The sequence below is a fragment of the Theobroma cacao genome, chromosome 2, assembly GCF_053813885.1.
Source record: "Theobroma cacao isolate CCN51 chromosome 2, ASM5381388v1, whole genome shotgun sequence".
Lineage (NCBI taxonomy): Eukaryota > Viridiplantae > Streptophyta > Magnoliopsida > Malvales > Malvaceae > Theobroma > Theobroma cacao.
The window spans coordinates 24,954,850-24,972,801 of NC_142640.1; positions in this window are offsets into that span (position 1 = coordinate 24,954,850).

Genomic DNA, 17,952 nt, shown 5'->3' on the forward strand with positions numbered 1-17,952 from the left:
GTCAATCGATGGCCTTCGCTTCATGTTTCTCAAGACAAACATTTAAATATAATATATTTTAACCAAAAATGTAAGAAAATTCATTTTAAAAAAAATAATGAGATTGTAAAACAATTTTAAGCAAGTAATAAGGCTTTCGAAGGCATGAGTGACTATAAATGTTCTTTTCCTCTCAATCGATGGCTTTTGCTTCATGTTTCCCGAGGTAAACATTCAATTATAGTCTGTTTTCACTAAAAATGTAAGAAAAGTCAACATAAAATCAATAATGAGATTATAAAATCATTTGAAGCGAATAATGAGGCTTTCGAAGGCATGAGTAACTATAAATGGACTTTTCTTCTCAATCGATGGCATTCGCTTCACGTTTCTCGAGACAAACATTAAAATATAATCTATTTTAACCAAAAGTGTAAGAAAATTCATCTGAAAATAAATAATGAGATTGTAAAACCATTTTGAGCGAGTAATAAGGCTTTCGAAGGCATGAGTGACTATAAATGGACTTTTCTTGTCAATCGATGGCTTTAGCTTCACGTTTCTCAAGACAAACATTTGAATATAATCTGTTTTAACCAAAAATGTAAGAAAATCCATTTTAAAAAAAATAATGAGATTGTAAAACAATTTTAAGCAAGTAATAAGGCTTTCGAAGGCATGAGTGACTATAAATGTTCTTTTCCTCTGAATCGATGGCTTTCGTTTCACGTTTCTCGAGGTAAACATTCAATTATAATATGTTTTAACAAAAAATGTAAAAAAATTCAGCTTAAAGTAAATAATGAAATCATAAAGCCATTTAAAGTGAGCAATAAGGGTTTCAAAGGCATGAGTGACTATAAATGGTCTTTTCTTCTCAATCGAGGGCTTTTGCTTCATGTTTCCCGAGGTAAACATTCAATTATAGTCTTATTTAACTAAAAATGTAAGAAAATTCAACATAAAATCAATGATGAGATTATAAAATCATTTAAAGTGAATAATAGGGCTTTCGAAGGCATGAGTCACTATAAATAGACTTTTTTTATCAATCGATGGCTTTCGCTTCACGTTTCTTAAGACAAACATTTAAATATAATTTATTTTAACCAAAAGTGTAAGAAAATTCATCTGAAAATAAATAATGAGATTGTAAAACCATTTTGAGCGAGTAATAAGGCTTTCGAAGGCATGAGTGACTATAAATGGACTTTTCTTGTCAATCGATGGCTTTAGCTTCATGTTTCTCGAGACAAACATTTAAATATAATCTGTTTTAACCAAAAGTGTAAGAAAATTCATCTGAAAATAAATAATAAGATTGTAAAACCATTTTGAGCGAGTAATAAGGCTTTCGAAGGCATGAGTGACTATGAATGGACTTTTCTTGTCAATCGATGGCTTTGGCTTCACGTTTCTCGAGACAAACATTTGATTATAATCTGTTTTAACCAAAAATGTAAGAAAATTCATTTTAAAAAAAATAATGAGATTGTAAAACAATTTTAAGCAAGTAATAAGGCTTTCGAAGGCATGAGTGACTATAAATGTTCTTTTCCTCCCAATCGATGGCTTTCGCTTCACGTTTCTCGAGGTAAACATTCAATTATAATCTGTTTTAACAAAAAATGTAAAAAAATTAAGCTTAAAGGGAATAATCAAATCATAAAGCCATTTAAAGTGAGCAATAAGGGTTTCGAAGGCATGAGTGATTATAAATGGTCTTTTCTTCTTAATCGATGGCTTTTGCTTCATGTTCACCGAGGTAAACATTCAATTATAGTCTGTTTTAACTAAAAATGTAAGAAAAGTCAACATAAAATCAATAATGAGATTATAAAATCATTTAAAGTGAATAATGAGGCTTTCGAAGGCATGAGTAACTATAAATGGACTTTTCTTGTCAATCGATGGCCTTCGCTTCACGTTTCTCGAGACAAACATTTAAATATAATCTGTTTTAACCAAAAGTGTAAGAAAATTCATCTGAAAATAAATAATGAGATTGTAAAACCATTTTGAGCGAGTAATAAGGCTTTCGAAGGCATGAGTGACTATGAATGGACTTTTCTTGTCAATCGATGGCTTTGGCTTCACGTTTCTCGAGACAAACATTTGATTATAATCTGTTTTAACCAAAAATGTAAGAAAATCCATTTTAAAAAAAATAATGAGATTGTAAAACAATTTTAAGCAAGTAATAAGGCTTTGAAAGGTATGAGTGACTATAAATGTTCTTTTCCTCTCAATCGATGGCTTTTACTTCATGTTTCCCGAGGTAAACATTCAATTATAGTCTGTTTTAACTAAAAACGTAAGAAAATTCAACATAAAATCAATAATGAGATTATAAAATCATTTAAAGTGAATAATGAGGCTTTCGAAGGCATAAGTGACTATACATGGACTTTTCTTGTCAATCGAAGGCCTTCGCTTCACGTTTCTCGAGACAAACATTTAAATATAATATATTTTAACCAAAAATGTAAGAAAATTCATTTTAAAAAAAATAATGAGATTGTAAAACAATTTTTAGCAAGTAATAAGGCTTTCGAAGGCATTAGTTACTATAAATGTTCTTTTCCTCTCAATCGATGGCTTTCGCTTTACGTTTCTCGAGGTAAACATTCAATTATAATCTGTTTTAACAAAAAATGTAAAAAAATTCAGCTTAAAGTTAATAATCAAATCATAAAGCCATTTAAAGTGAGCAATAAGGGTTTCGAAGGCACGAGGGACTATAAATGGACTTTTCTTGTCAATCGATGGCTTTCGCTTCAAGTTTCCTGAGGCAAACATTCAATTACAATCTGTTTTAACCAAAAATGTAAGAAAATTCAACATAAAATCAATAATGAGATTATAAAATCATTTAAAGTGAATAATGAGGCTTTCGAAGGCATGAGTAACTATAAATGGACTTTTCTTGTCAATCGATGGCCTTCGCTTCACGTTTCTCGAGACAAACATTTAAATATAATCTGTTTTAACCAAAAGTGTAAGAAAATTCATCTGAAAATAAATAATGAGATTGTAAAACCATTTTGAGCGAGTAATAAGGCTTTCGAAGGCATGAGTGACTATGAATGGACTTTTCTTGTCAATCGATGGCTTTGGCTTCACGTTTCTCGAGACAAACATTTGATTATAATCTGTTTTAACCAAAAATGTAAGAAAATTCATTTTAAAAAAAATAATGAGATTGTAAAACAATTTTAAGCAAGTAATAAGGCTTTCGAAGGCATGAGTGACTATAAATGTTCTTTTCCTCCCAATCGATGGCTTTCGCTTCACGTTTCTCGAGGTAAACATTCAATTATAATCTGTTTTAACAAAAAATGTAAAAATATTAAGCTTAAAGGGAATAATCAAATCATAAAGCCATTTAAAGTGAGCAATAAGGGTTTCGAAGGCATGAGTGATTATAAATGGTCTTTTCTTCTTAATCGATGGCTTTTGCTTCATGTTCACCGAGGTAAACATTCAATTATAGTCTGTTTTAACTAAAAATGTAAGAAAAGTCAACATAAAATCAATAATGAGATTATAAAATCATTTAAAGTGAATAATGAGGCTTTCGAAGGCATGAGTAACTATAAATGGACTTTTCTTGTCAATCGATGGCCTTCGCTTCACGTTTCTCGAGACAAACATTTAAATATAATCTGTTTTAACCAAAAGTGTAAGAAAATTCATCTGAAAATAAATAATGAGATTGTAAAACCATTTTGAGCGAGTAATAAGGCTTTCGAAGGCATGAGTGACTATGAATGGACTTTTCTTGTCAATCGATGGCTTTGGCTTCACGTTTCTCGAGACAAACATTTGATTATAATCTGTTTTAACCAAAAATGTAAGAAAATCCATTTTAAAAAAAATAATGAGATTGTAAAACAATTTTAAGCAAGTAATAAGGCTTTGAAAGGTATGAGTGACTATAAATGTTCTTTTCCTCTCAATCGATGGCTTTTGCTTCATGTTTCCCAAGGTAAACATTCAATTATAGTCTGTTTTAACTAAAAACGTAAGAAAATTCAACATAAAATCAATAATGAGATTATAAAATCATTTAAAGTGAATAATGAGGCTTTCGAAGGCATGAGTGACTATACATGGACTTTTCTTGTCAATCGAAGGCCTTCGCTTCACGTTTCTCGAGACAAACATTTAAATATAATATATTTTAACCAAAAATGTAAGAAAATTCATTTTAAAAAAAATAATGAGATTGTAAAACAATTTTTAGCAAGTAATAAGGCTTTCGAAGGCATTAGTTACTATAAATGTTCTTTTCCTCTCAATCGATGGCTTTCGCTTTACGTTTCTCGAGGTAAACATTCAATTATAATCTGTTTTAACAAAAAATGTAAAAAAATTCAGCTTAAAGTTAATAATCAAATCATAAAGCCATTTAAAGTGAGCAATAAGGGTTTCGAAGGCACGAGGGACTATAAATGGACTTTTCTTGTCAATCGATGGCTTTCGCTTCAAGTTTCCTGAGGCAAACATTCAATTACAATCTGTTTTAACCAAAAATGTAAGAAAATTCAACATAAAATCAATAATGAGATTATAAAATCATTTAAAGTGAATAATGAGGCTTTCGAAGGCATGAGTGACTATAAATGGACTTTTTTTATCAATCGATTGCTTTTGCTTCATGTTTCCCGAGGCAAACATTCAATTATAATCTGTTTTAACCAAAAATGTAAGAAAATTCATCTGAAAATAAATAATGAGATTGTAAAACCATTTTAAGCGAATAATAAGGCTTTCGAAGGCATGAGTGACTATTAATGGACTTTTCTTGTCAATTGATGGCTTTCGCTTCGTGTTTCCTGAGGCAAACATTCTATTACAATTTGTTTTAACCAAAAATGTACGAAAATTCATATGAAAATAAATAATGAGATTGTAAAACCATTTTAAGCAAGTAACAAGGCTTTCGAAGGCATGAGTGACTATAAATGGACTTTTCTTGTCAATCGATGGCTTTCGCTTCACGTTTCTCGAGACAAACATTTAAATATAATTTGTTTTAACCAAAAATTTAAGAAAATCCGTTTTACAAAAAATAATGAGATTGCAAAACACTTTTAAGCAAGTAATAAGGCTTTCGAAGGCATGAGTGACTATAAATGTTCTTTTCTTCTCAATCAATGACTTTCGCTTAACGTTTCCCTAGGAAAACATTCAATTATAATCTGTTTTAACAAAAAATGTAAAAAAGTTAAGCTTAAAGTTAATAATCAAATCATAAAGCTATTTAAAGTGAGCAATAAAGGTTTCGAAGGCATGAGTGACTATAAATGGACTTTTCTTGTCAATCGATGGCCTTTGCTTAACGTTTCTCGAGACAAACATTTGAATATAATCTGTTTTAACCAAAAATGTAAGAAAATTCATTTTAAAAAAAATAATGAGATTGTAAAACAATTTTAAGTAAGTAATAAGGCTTTCGAAGGCATGAGTGACTATAAATGTTCTTTTCCTCTCAATCGATGGCTTTCGCTTAACGTTTCTCGAGGTAAACATTCAATTATAATCTGTTTTAACAAAAAATGTAAAAAAATTAAGCTTAAAGTGAATAATCAAATCATAAAGCCATTTAAAGTGAGCAATAAGGGTTTCGAAGGCATGAGTGATTATAAATGATCTTTTCTTCTTAATCGATGGCTTTTGCTTCATGTTCACCGAGGTAAACATTCAATTATAGTCTGTTTTAACTAAAAATGTAAGAAAAGTCAACATAAAATCAATAATGAGATTATAAAATCATTTAAAGTGAATAATGAGGCTTTCGAAGGCATGAGTAACTATAAATGGACTTTTCTTCTCAATCGATGGCATTCGCTTCACGTTTCTCGAGACAAACATTAAAATATAATCTATTTTAACCAAAAGTGTAAGAAAATTCATCTGAAAATAAATAATGAGATTGTAAAACCATTTTCAGCGAGTAATAAGGCTTTCGAAGGCATGAGTGACTATAAATGGACTTTTCTTGTCAATCGATGGCTTTAGCTTCACGTTTCTCGAGACAAACATTTGAATATAATCTGTTTTAACCAAAAATGTAAGAAAATCCATTTTAAAAAAAATAATGAGATTGTAAAACAATTTTAAGCAAGTAATAAGGCTTTCGAAGGCATGAGTGACTATAAATGTTCTTTTCCTCTGAATCGATGGCTTTCGTTTCACGTTTCTCGAGGTAAACATTCAATTATAATATGTTTTAACAAAAAATGTAAAAAAATTCAGCTTAAAGTTAATAATCAAATCATAAAGCCATTTAAAGTGAGCAATAAGGGTTTCAAAGGCATGAGTGACTATAAATGGTCTTTTCTTCTCAATCGAGGGCTTTTGCTTCATGTTTCCCGAGGTAAACATTCAATTATAGTCTTATTTAACTAAAAATGTAAGAAAATTCAACATAAAATCAATGATGAGATTATAAAATCATTTAAAGTGAATAATGGGGCTTTCGAAGGCATGAGTCACTATAAATAGACTTTTTTTATCAATCGATGGCTTTCGCTTCACGTTTCTTAAGACAAACATTTAAACATAATCTATTTTAACCAAAAGTGTAAGAAAATTCATCTGAAAATAAATAATGAGATTGTAAAACCATTTTGAGCGAGTAATAAGGCTTTCGAAGGCATGAGTGACTATAAATGGACTTTTCTTGTCAATCGATGGCTTTAGCTTCATGTTTCTCGAGACAAACATTTGAATATAATCTGTTTTAACCAAAAGTGTAAGAAAATTCATCTGAAAATAAATAATGAGATTGTAAAACCATTTTGAGCGAGTAATAAGGCTTTCGAAGGCATGAGTGACTATAAATGGACTTTTCTTGTCAATCGATGGCTTTAGCTTCACGATTCTCGAGACAAACATTTGAATATAATCTGTTTTAACCAAAAAAGTAAGAAAATCCATTTTAAAAAAAATAATGAGGTTGTAAAACAATTTTAAGCAAGTAATAAGGCTTTGGAAGGTATGAGTGACTATAAATGTTCTTTTCCTCTCAATCGATGGCTTTTGTTTCATGTTTCCCGAGGTAAACATTCAATTATAAGCTGTTTTAACTAAAAATGAAAGAAAATTCAACATAAAATCAATAATGAGATTATAAAATCATTTAAAGTGAATAATGAGGCTTTCGAAGGCATGAGTGACTATAAATGGACTTTTTTTATCAATCGATTGCTTTTGCTTCATGTTTCCCGAGGCAAACATTCAATTACAATATGTTTTAACCAAAAATGTAAGAAAATTCATCTGAAAATAAATAATGAGATTGTAAAACCATTTTAAGCGAATAATAAGGCTTTCGAAGGCATGAGTGACTGTTAATGGACTTTTCTTGTCAATCGATGGCTTTCGCTTCATGTTTCTTGAGGCAAACATTCAATTACAATCTGTTTAACCAAAAATGTAAGAAAATTCAACATAAAATCAATAATGAGATTATAAAATCATTTAAAGTGAATAATGAGGCTTTGGAAGGCATGAGTGACTATAAATGGACTTTTTTTATCAATCGATTGCTTTTGCTTCATGTTTCCCGAGGTAAACATTCAATTACAATATGTTTTAACCAAAAATGTAAGAAAATTCATCTGAAAATAAATAATGAGATTGTAAAACCATTTTAAGCGAATAATAAGGCTTTCGAAGGCATGAGTGACTATTAATGGACTTTTCTTGTCAATTGATGGCTTTCGCTTCATGTTTCCCGAGGCAAACATTCTATTACAATCTGTTTTAACCAAAAATGTAAGAAAATTCATATGAAAATAAATAATGAGATTGTAAAACCATTTTAAGCGAGTAACAAGGCTTTCGAAGGCATGAGTGACTATAAATGGACTTTTCTTGTCAATCGATGGCTTTCGCTTCACGTTTCTCGAGACAAACATTTAAATATAATTTGTTTTAACCAAAAATGTAAGAAAATTCATTTTACAAAAGATAATGAGATTGCAAAACAATTTTAAGCAAGTAATAAGGCTTTCGAAGGCATGAGTGACTATAAATGTTCTTTTCTTCTCAATCGATGACTTTCGCTTCACGTTTCCCTAGGAAAAAATTCAATTATAATCTGTTTTAACAAAAAAAGTAAAAAAGTTAAGCTTAAAGTTAATAATCAAATCATAAAGCTATTTAAAGTGAGCAATAAGGGTTTCGAAGGCATGAGTGACTATAAATGGACTTTTCTTGTCAATCGATGGCCTTCGCTTCATGTTTCTCAAGACAAACATTTAAATATAATATATTTTAACCAAAAATGTAAGAAAATTCATTTTAAAAAAAATAATGAGATTGTAAAACAATTTTAAGCAAGTAATAAGGCTTTCGAAGGCATGAGTGACTATAAATGTTCTTTTCCTCTCAATCGATGGCTTTTGCTTCATGTTTCCCGAGGTAAACATTCAATTATAGTCTGTTTTAACTAAAAATGTAAGAAAAGTCAACATAAAATCAATAATGAGATTATAAAATCATTTGAAGCGAATAATGAGGCTTTCGAAGGCATGAGTAACTATAAATGGACTTTTCTTCTCAATCGATGGCATTCGCTTCACGTTTCTCGAGACAAACATTAAAATATAATCTATTTTAACCAAAAGTGTAAGAAAATTCATCTGAAAATAAATAATGAGATTGTAAAACCATTTTGAGCGAGTAATAAGGCTTTCGAAGGCATGAGTGACTATAAATGGACTTTTCTTGTCAATCGATGGCTTTAGCTTCACGTTTCTCAAGACAAACATTTGAATATAATCTGTTTTAACCAAAAATGTAAGAAAATCCATTTTAAAAAAAATAATGAGATTGTAAAACAATTTTAAGCAAGTAATAAGGCTTTCGAAGGCATGAGTGACTATAAATGTTCTTTTCCTCTGAATCGATGGCTTTCGTTTCACGTTTCTCGAGGTAAACATTCAATTATAATATGTTTTAACAAAAAATGTAAAAAAATTCAGCTTAAAGTAAATAATGAAATCATAAAGCCATTTAAAGTGAGCAATAAGGGTTTCAAAGGCATGAGTGACTATAAATGGTCTTTTCTTCTCAATCGAGGGCTTTTGCTTCATGTTTCCCGAGGTAAACATTCAATTATAGTCTTATTTAACTAAAAATGTAAGAAAATTCAACATAAAATCAATGATGAGATTATAAAATCATTTAAAGTGAATAATAGGGCTTTCGAAGGCATGAGTCACTATAAATAGACTTTTTTTATCAATCGATGGCTTTCGCTTCACGTTTCTTAAGACAAACATTTAAATATAATTTATTTTAACCAAAAGTGTAAGAAAATTCATCTGAAAATAAATAATGAGATTGTAAAACCATTTTGAGCGAGTAATAAGGCTTTCGAAGGCATGAGTGACTATAAATGGACTTTTCTTGTCAATCGATGGCTTTAGCTTCATGTTTCTCGAGACAAACATTTAAATATAATCTGTTTTAACCAAAAGTGTAAGAAAATTCATCTGAAAATAAATAATAAGATTGTAAAACCATTTTGAGCGAGTAATAAGGCTTTCGAAGGCATGAGTGACTATGAATGGACTTTTCTTGTCAATCGATGGCTTTGGCTTCACGTTTCTCAAGACAAACATTTGATTATAATCTGTTTTAACCAAAAATGTAAGAAAATTCATTTTAAAAAAAATAAGGAGATTGTAAAACAATTTTAAGCAAGTAATAAGGCTTTCGAAGGCATGAGTGACTATAAATGTTCTTTTCCTCCCAATCGATGGCTTTCGCTTCACGTTTCTCGAGGTAAACATTCAATTATAATCTGTTTTAACAAAAAATGTAAAAAAATTAAGCTTAAAGGGAATAATCAAATCATAAAGCCATTTAAAGTGAGCAATAAGGGTTTCGAAGGCATGAGTGATTATAAATGGTCTTTTCTTCTTAATCGATGGCTTTTGCTTCATGTTCACCGAGGTAAACATTCAATTATAGTCTGTTTTAACTAAAAATGTAAGAAAAGTCAACATAAAATCAATAATGAGATTATAAAATCATTTAAAGTGAATAATGAGGCTTTCGAAGGCATGAGTAACTATAAATGGACTTTTCTTGTCAATCGATGGCCTTCGCTTCACGTTTCTCGAGACAAACATTTAAATATAATCTGTTTTAACCAAAAGTGTAAGAAAATTCATCTGAAAATAAATAATGAGATTGTAAAACCATTTTGAGCGAGTAATAAGGCTTTCGAAGGCATGAGTGACTATGAATGGACTTTTCTTGTCAATCGATGGCTTTGGCTTCACGTTTCTCGAGACAAACATTTGATTATAATCTGTTTTAACCAAAAATGTAAGAAAATCCATTTTAAAAAAAATAATGAGATTGTAAAACAATTTTAAGCAAGTAATAAGGCTTTGAAAGGTATGAGTGACTATAAATGTTCTTTTCCTCTCAATCGATGGCTTTTACTTCATGTTTCCCGAGGTAAACATTCAATTATAGTCTGTTTTAACTAAAAACGTAAGAAAATTCAACATAAAATCAATAATGAGATTATAAAATCATTTAAAGTGAATAATGAGGCTTTCGAAGGCATAAGTGACTATACATGGACTTTTCTTGTCAATCGAAGGCCTTCGCTTCACGTTTCTCGAGACAAACATTTAAATATAATATATTTTAACCAAAAATGTAAGAAAATTCATTTTAAAAAAAATAATGAGATTGTAAAACAATTTTTAGCAAGTAATAAGGCTTTCGAAGGCATTAGTTACTATAAATGTTCTTTTCCTCTCAATCGATGGCTTTCGCTTTACGTTTCTCGAGGTAAACATTCAATTATAATCTGTTTTAACAAAAAATATAAAAAAATTCAGCTTAAAGTTAATAATCAAATCATAAAGCCATTTAAAGTGAGCAATAAGGGTTTCGAAGGCACGAGGGACTATAAATGGACTTTTCTTGTCAATCGATGGCTTTCGCTTCAAGTTTCCTGAGGCAAACATTCAATTACAATCTGTTTTAACCAAAAATGTAAGAAAATTCAACATAAAATCAATAATGAGATTATAAAATCATTTAAAGTGAATAATGAGGCTTTCGAAGGCATGAGTAACTATAAATGGACTTTTCTTGTCAATCGATGGCCTTCGCTTCACGTTTCTCGAGACAAACATTTAAATATAATCTGTTTTAACCAAAAGTGTAAGAAAATTCATCTGAAAATAAATAATGAGATTGTAAAACCATTTTGAGCGAGTAATAAGGCTTTCGAAGGCATGAGTGACTATTAATGGACTTTTCTTGTCAATCGATGGCTTTAGCTTCACGATTCTCGAGACAAACATTTGAATATAATCTGTTTTAACCAAAAAAGTAAGAAAATCCATTTTAAAAAAAATAATGAGGTTGTAAAAAAATTTTAAGCAAGTAATAAGGCTTTAGAAGGTATGAGTGACTATAAATGTTCTTTTCCTCTCAATCGATGGCTTTTGTTTCATGTTTTCCGAGGTAAACATTCAATTATAAGCTGTTTTAACTAAAAATGAAAGAAAATTCAACATAAAATCAATAATGAGATTATAAAATCATTTAAAGTGAATAATGAGGCTTTCGAAGGCATGAGTGACTATAAATGGACTTTTTTTATCAATCGATTGCTTTTGCTTCATGTTTCCCGAGGCAAACATTCAATTACAATATGTTTTAACCAAAAATGTAAGAAAATTCATCTGAAAATAAATAATGAGATTGTAAAACCATTTTAAGCGAATAATAAGGCTTTCGAAGGCATGAGTGACTGTTAATGGACTTTTCTTGTCAATCGATGGCTTTCGCTTCATGTTTCCTGAGGCAAACATTCAATTAAAATCTGTTTTAACCAAAAATGTAAGAAAATTCAACATAAAATCAATAATGAGATTATAAAATCATTTAAAGTGAATAATGAGGCTTTGGAAGGCATGAGTGACTAGAAATGGACTTTTTTTATCAATCGATTGCTTTTGCTTCATGTTTCCCGAGGCAAACATTCAATTACAATATGTTTTAACCAAAAATGTAAGAAAATTCATCTGAAAATAAATAATGAGATTGTAAAACCATTTTAAGCGAATAATAAGGCTTTCGAAGGCATGAGTGACTATTAATGGACTTTTCTTGTCAATTGATGGCTTTCGCTTCATGTTTCCCGAGGCAAACATTCTATTACAATCTGTTTTAACCAAAAATGTAAGAAAATTCATATGAAAATAAATAATGAGATTGTAAAACCATTTTAAGCGAGTAACAAGGCTTTCGAAGGCATGAGTGACTATAAATGGACTTTTCTTGTCAATCGATGGCTTTCGCTTCACGTTTCTCGAGACAAACATTTAAATATAATTTGTTTTAACCAAAAATGTAAGAAAATTCATTTTACAAAAAATAATGAGATTGCAAAACAATTTTAAGCAAGTAATAAGGCTTTCGAAGGCATGAGTGACTATAAATGTTCTTTTCTTCTCAATCGATGACTTTCGCTTCACGTTTCCCTAGGAAAACATTCAATTATAATCTATTTTAACAAAAAAAGGAAAAAAGTTAAGCTTAAAGTTAATAATCAAATCATAAAGCTATTTAAAGTGAGCAATAAGGGTTTCGAAGGCATGAGTGACTATAAATGGAATTTTCTTGTCAATCGATGGCCTTCGCTTCATGTTTCTCGAGACAAACATTTAAATATAATATATTTTTACCAAAAATGTAAGAAAATTCATTTTAAAAAAAATAATGAGATTGTAAAACAATTTTAAGCAAGTAATAAGGCTTTCGAGGGCATGAGTGACTATAAATGTTCTTTTCCTCTCAATCGATGGCTTTTGCTTCATGTTTCCCGAGGTAAACATTCAATTATAGTCTGTTTTAACTAAAAATGTAAGAAAATTCAACATAAAATCAATAATGAGATTATAAAATCATTTAAAGTGAATAATGAGGCTTTCGAAGGCATGAGTGACTATACATGGACTTTTCTTGTCAATCGATGGCCTTCGCTTCACGTTTCTCGAGACAAACATTTAAATATAATATATTTTAACAAAAAATGTAAGAAAATTCATTTTAAAAAAAATAATGAGATTGTAAAACAATTTTAAGCAAGTAATAAGGCTTTCGAAGGCATGAGTGACTATAAATGTTCTTTTCCTCCCAATCGATGGCTTTCGCTTCACGTTTCTCGAGGTAAACATTCAATTATAATCTGTTTTAACAAAAAATGTAAAAAAATTAAGCTTAAAGTGAATAATCAAATCATACAGCCATTTAAAGTGACCAATAAGGGTTTCGAAGGCATGAGTGATTATAAATGGTCTTTTCTTCTTAATCAATGGCTTTTGCTTCATGTTCACCGAGGTAAACATTCAATTATAGTCTGTTTTAACTAAAAATGTAAGAAAAGTCAACATAAAATCAATAATGAGATTATAAAATCATTTAAAGTGAATAATGAGGCTTTCAAAGGCATGAGTAACTATAAATGGACTTTTCTTGTCAATCGATGGCCTTCGCTTCACGTTTCTCGAGACAAACATTTAAATATAATCTGTTTTAACCAAAAGTGTAAGAAAATTCATCAGAAAATAAATAATGAGATTGTAAAACCATTTTGAGCGAGTAATAAGGCTTTCGAAGGCATGAGTGACTATAAATGGACTTTTCTTGTCAATCGATGGCTTTAGCTTCACGTTTCTCGAGACAAACATTTGAATATAATCTGTTTTAACCAAAAGTGTAAGAAAATCCATCAGAAAATAAATAATGAGATTGTAAAACCATTTTGAGCGAGTAATAAGACTTTCGAAGGCATGAGTGACTATAAATGGATTTTTCTTGTCAATCGATGGCTTTAGCTTTACGTTTCTCGAGATAAACATTTGAATATAATCTGTTTTAACCAAAAATGTAAGAAAATCCTTTTTTAAAAAAAATAATGAGATTGTAAAACAATTTTAAGCAAGTAATAAGGCTTTGGAAGGTATGAGTGACTATAAATGTTCTTTTCCTCTCAATCGATGGCTTTTGCTTCATGTTACCCGAGGAAAACATTCAATTATAGTCTGTTTTGACTAAAAATGTAAGAAAATTCAACATAAAATCAATAATGAGATTATAAAATCATTTAAAGTGAATAATGAGGCTTTCGAAGGCATGAGTGACTATAAATGGACTTTTCTTGTCAATCGATGGCCTTCGCTTCACGTTTCTCGAGACAAACATTTAAATATAATCTATTTTAACCAAAAGTGTAAGAAAATTCATCTGAAAATAAATAATGAGATTGTAAAACCATTTTGAGCGAGTAATAAGGCTTTCGAAGGCATGAGTGACTATAAATGGACTTTTCTTGTCAATCGATGGCTTTAGCTTCACGTTTCTCGAGACAAACATTTGAATATAATCTGTTTTAACCAAAAGTGTAAGAAAATTCATTTGAAAATAAATAATGCGATTGTAAAACCATTTTGAGCGAGTAATAAGGCTTTCGAAGGCATGAGTGACTATAAATGGACTTTTCTTGTCAATCGAGGGCTTTAGCTTCACGTTTCTCGAGACAAACATTTGAATATAATCTGTTTTAACCAAAAATGTAAGAAAATCCATTTTAAAAAAAATAATGAGATTGTAAAACAATTTTAAGCAAGTAATAAGGCTTTGGAAGGTATAAGTGACTATAAATGTTCCTTTCCTCTCAATCGATTGCTTTTGCTTCATGTTTCCCGAGGTAAACATTCAATTATTGTCTGTTTTAACTAAAAATGTAAGAAAATTCAACATAAAATCAATAATGAGATTATGAAATCATTTAAAGTGAATAATTAGGCTTTCGAAGGCATGAGTGACTATAAATGGACTTTTCTTGTCAATCGATGGCCTTCGCTTTACGTTTCTCGAGACAAACATTTAAATATAATCTATTTTAACCAAAAGTGTAAGAAAATTCATCTGAGAATAAATAATGAGATTGTAAAACCATTTTGAGCGAGTAATAAGGCTTTCGAAGGCATGAGTGACTATAAATGGACTTTTCTTGTCAATCGATGGCTTTAGCTTCACGTTTCTCGAGACAAACATTTGAATATAATCTGTTGTAACCAAAAGTGTAAGAAAATTCATCTGAAAATAAATAATGAGATTGTAAAACCATTTTGAGCGGGTAATAAGGCTTTCGAAGGCATGAGTGACTATAAATGGACTTTCTTGTCAATCGATGGCTTTAGCTTCACGTTTCTCGAGACAAACATTTGAATATAATCTGTTGTAACCAAAAGTGTAAGAAAATTCATCTGAAAATAAATAATGAGATTGTAAAACCATTTTGAGCGAGTAATAAGGCTTTCGAAGGTATGAGTGACTATAAATGGACTTTCTTGTCAATCGATGGCTTTAGCTTCACGTTTCTCGAGACAAACATTTGAATATAATCTGTTTTAACCAAAAATGTAAGAAAATCCATTTTAAAAAAAATAATGAGATTGTAAAACAATTTTAAGCAAGTAATAAGGCTTTGGAAGGTATGAGTGACTATAAATGTTCTTTTCCTTTCAATCGATGGCTATTGCTTCATGTTTCCCGAGGTAAACATTCAATTATAGTCTGTTTTAACTAAAAATGTAAGAAAATTCAACATAAAATCAATAATGAGATTATAAAATCATTTAAAGTGAATAATGAGGCTTTCGAAGGCATGAGTGACTATAAATGGACTTTTCTTGTCAATCGATGGCTTTAGCTTCACGTTTCTCGAGACAAACATTTGAATATAATCTGTTTTAACCAAAAGTGTAAGAAAATTCATCTGAAAATAAATAATGAGATTGTAAAACCATTTTGAGCGAGTAATAAGGCTTTCGAAGGCATGAGTTACTATAAATGGACTTTTCTTGTCAATCGATGCCTTTAGCTTCACGTTTCTCGAGACAAACATTTGAATATAATCTGTTTTAACCAAAAATGTAAGAAAATCCATTTTAAAAAAAATAATGAGATTGTAAAACAATTTTAAGCAAGTAATAAGGCTTTGGAAGGTATGAGTGACTATAAATGTTCTTTTCCTCTCAATCGATGGCTTTTGCTTCATGTTTCCCGAGGTAAACATTCAATTATAGTCTATTTTAACTAAAAATGTAAGAAAATTCAACATAAAATCAATAATGAGATTATAAAATCATTTAAAGTGAATAATGAGGCTTTCGAAGGCATGAGTGACTATAAATGGACTTTTCTTGTCAATCGATGGCCTTCGCTTCACGTTTCTCGAGACAAACATTTGAATATAAGCTGTTTTAACCAAAAATGTAAGAAAATCCATTTTAAAAAAAATAATGAGATTGTAAAACAATTTTAAGCAAGTAATAAGGCTTTGGAAGGTATGAGTGACTATAAATGTTCTTTTCCTCTCAATCGATGGCTTTTGCTTCATGTTTCCCAAGGTAAACATTCAATTATAGTCTGTTTTAACTAAAAATATAAGAAAATTCAACATAAAATCAATAATGAGATTATAAAATCATTTAAAGTGAATAATGAGGCTTTCGAAGGCATGAGTGACTATACATGGACTTTTCTTGTCAATCGATGGCCTTCGCTTCACGTTTCTCGGGACAAACATTTAAATATAATATATTTTAAAAAAAAATGTAAGAAAATTCATTTTAAAAAAAATATTGAGATTGTAAAACAATTTTAAGCAAGTAATAAGGCTTTCGAAGGCATTAGTGACTATAAATGTTCTTTTCCTCTCAATCGATGGTTTTGGCTTTACGTTTCTCGAGGTAAACATTCAATTATAATCGGTTTTAACAAAAAATGTAAAAAAACTCAGCTTAAAGTTAATAATCAAATCATAAAGCCATTTAAAGTGAGCAATAAGGGTTTGGAAGGCATGAGGGACTATAAATGGACTTTTCTTGTCAATCGATGGCTTTCGCATCATGTTTCCTGAGGCAAACATTAAATTACAATCTAATTTAACCAAAAATATAAGAAAATTCAACATAAAATCAATAATGAGATTATAAAATCATTTAAAGTGAATAATGAGGCTTTCGAAGGCATGAGTGACTATAAATGGACTTTTTTTATCAATCGATTACTTTTGCTTCATGTTTCCCGAGGCAAACATTCAATTACAATATGTTTTAACCAAAAATGTAAGAAAATTCATCTGAAAATAAATAATGAGATTGTAAAACCATTTTAAGCGAATAATAAGGCTTTCGAAGGCATGAGTGACTATTAATGGACTTTTCTTGTCAATTGATGGCTTTCGCTTCATGTTTCCCGAGGCAAACATTCTATTACAATCTGTTTTAACCAAAAATGTAAGAAAATTCATATGAAAATACATAATGAGATTGTAAAACCATTTTAAGCGAGTAACAAGGCTTTCGAAGGCATGAGTGACTATAAATGGACTTTTCTTATCAATCGATGGCTTTCGCTTCACGTTTCTCGAGACAAACATTTAAATATAATTTGTTTTAACCAAAAATGTAAGAAAATTCATTTTACAAAAAATAATGAGATTGCAAAACAATTTTAAGCAAGTAATAAGGCTTTCGAAGGCATGAGTGACTATAAATGTTCTTTTCTTCTCAATCGATGAGTTTCGCTTCACGTTTCCTTAGAAAACATTCAATTATAATCTGTTTTAACAAAAAAAGTAAAAAAGTTAAGCTTAAAGTTAATAATCAAATCATAAAGCTATTTAAAGTGAGCAATAAGGCTTTCGAAGGCATGAGTGACTATAAATGGACTTTTCTTGTCAATCGATGGCTTTAGCTTCACGTTTCTCGAGACAAACATTTGAATATAATCTGTTTTAACCAAAAGTGTAAGAAAATTCATCTGAAAATAAATAATGAGATTGTAAAACCATTTTGAGCGAGTAATAAGGCTTTCGAAGGCATGAGTGACTATAAACGGACTTTTCTT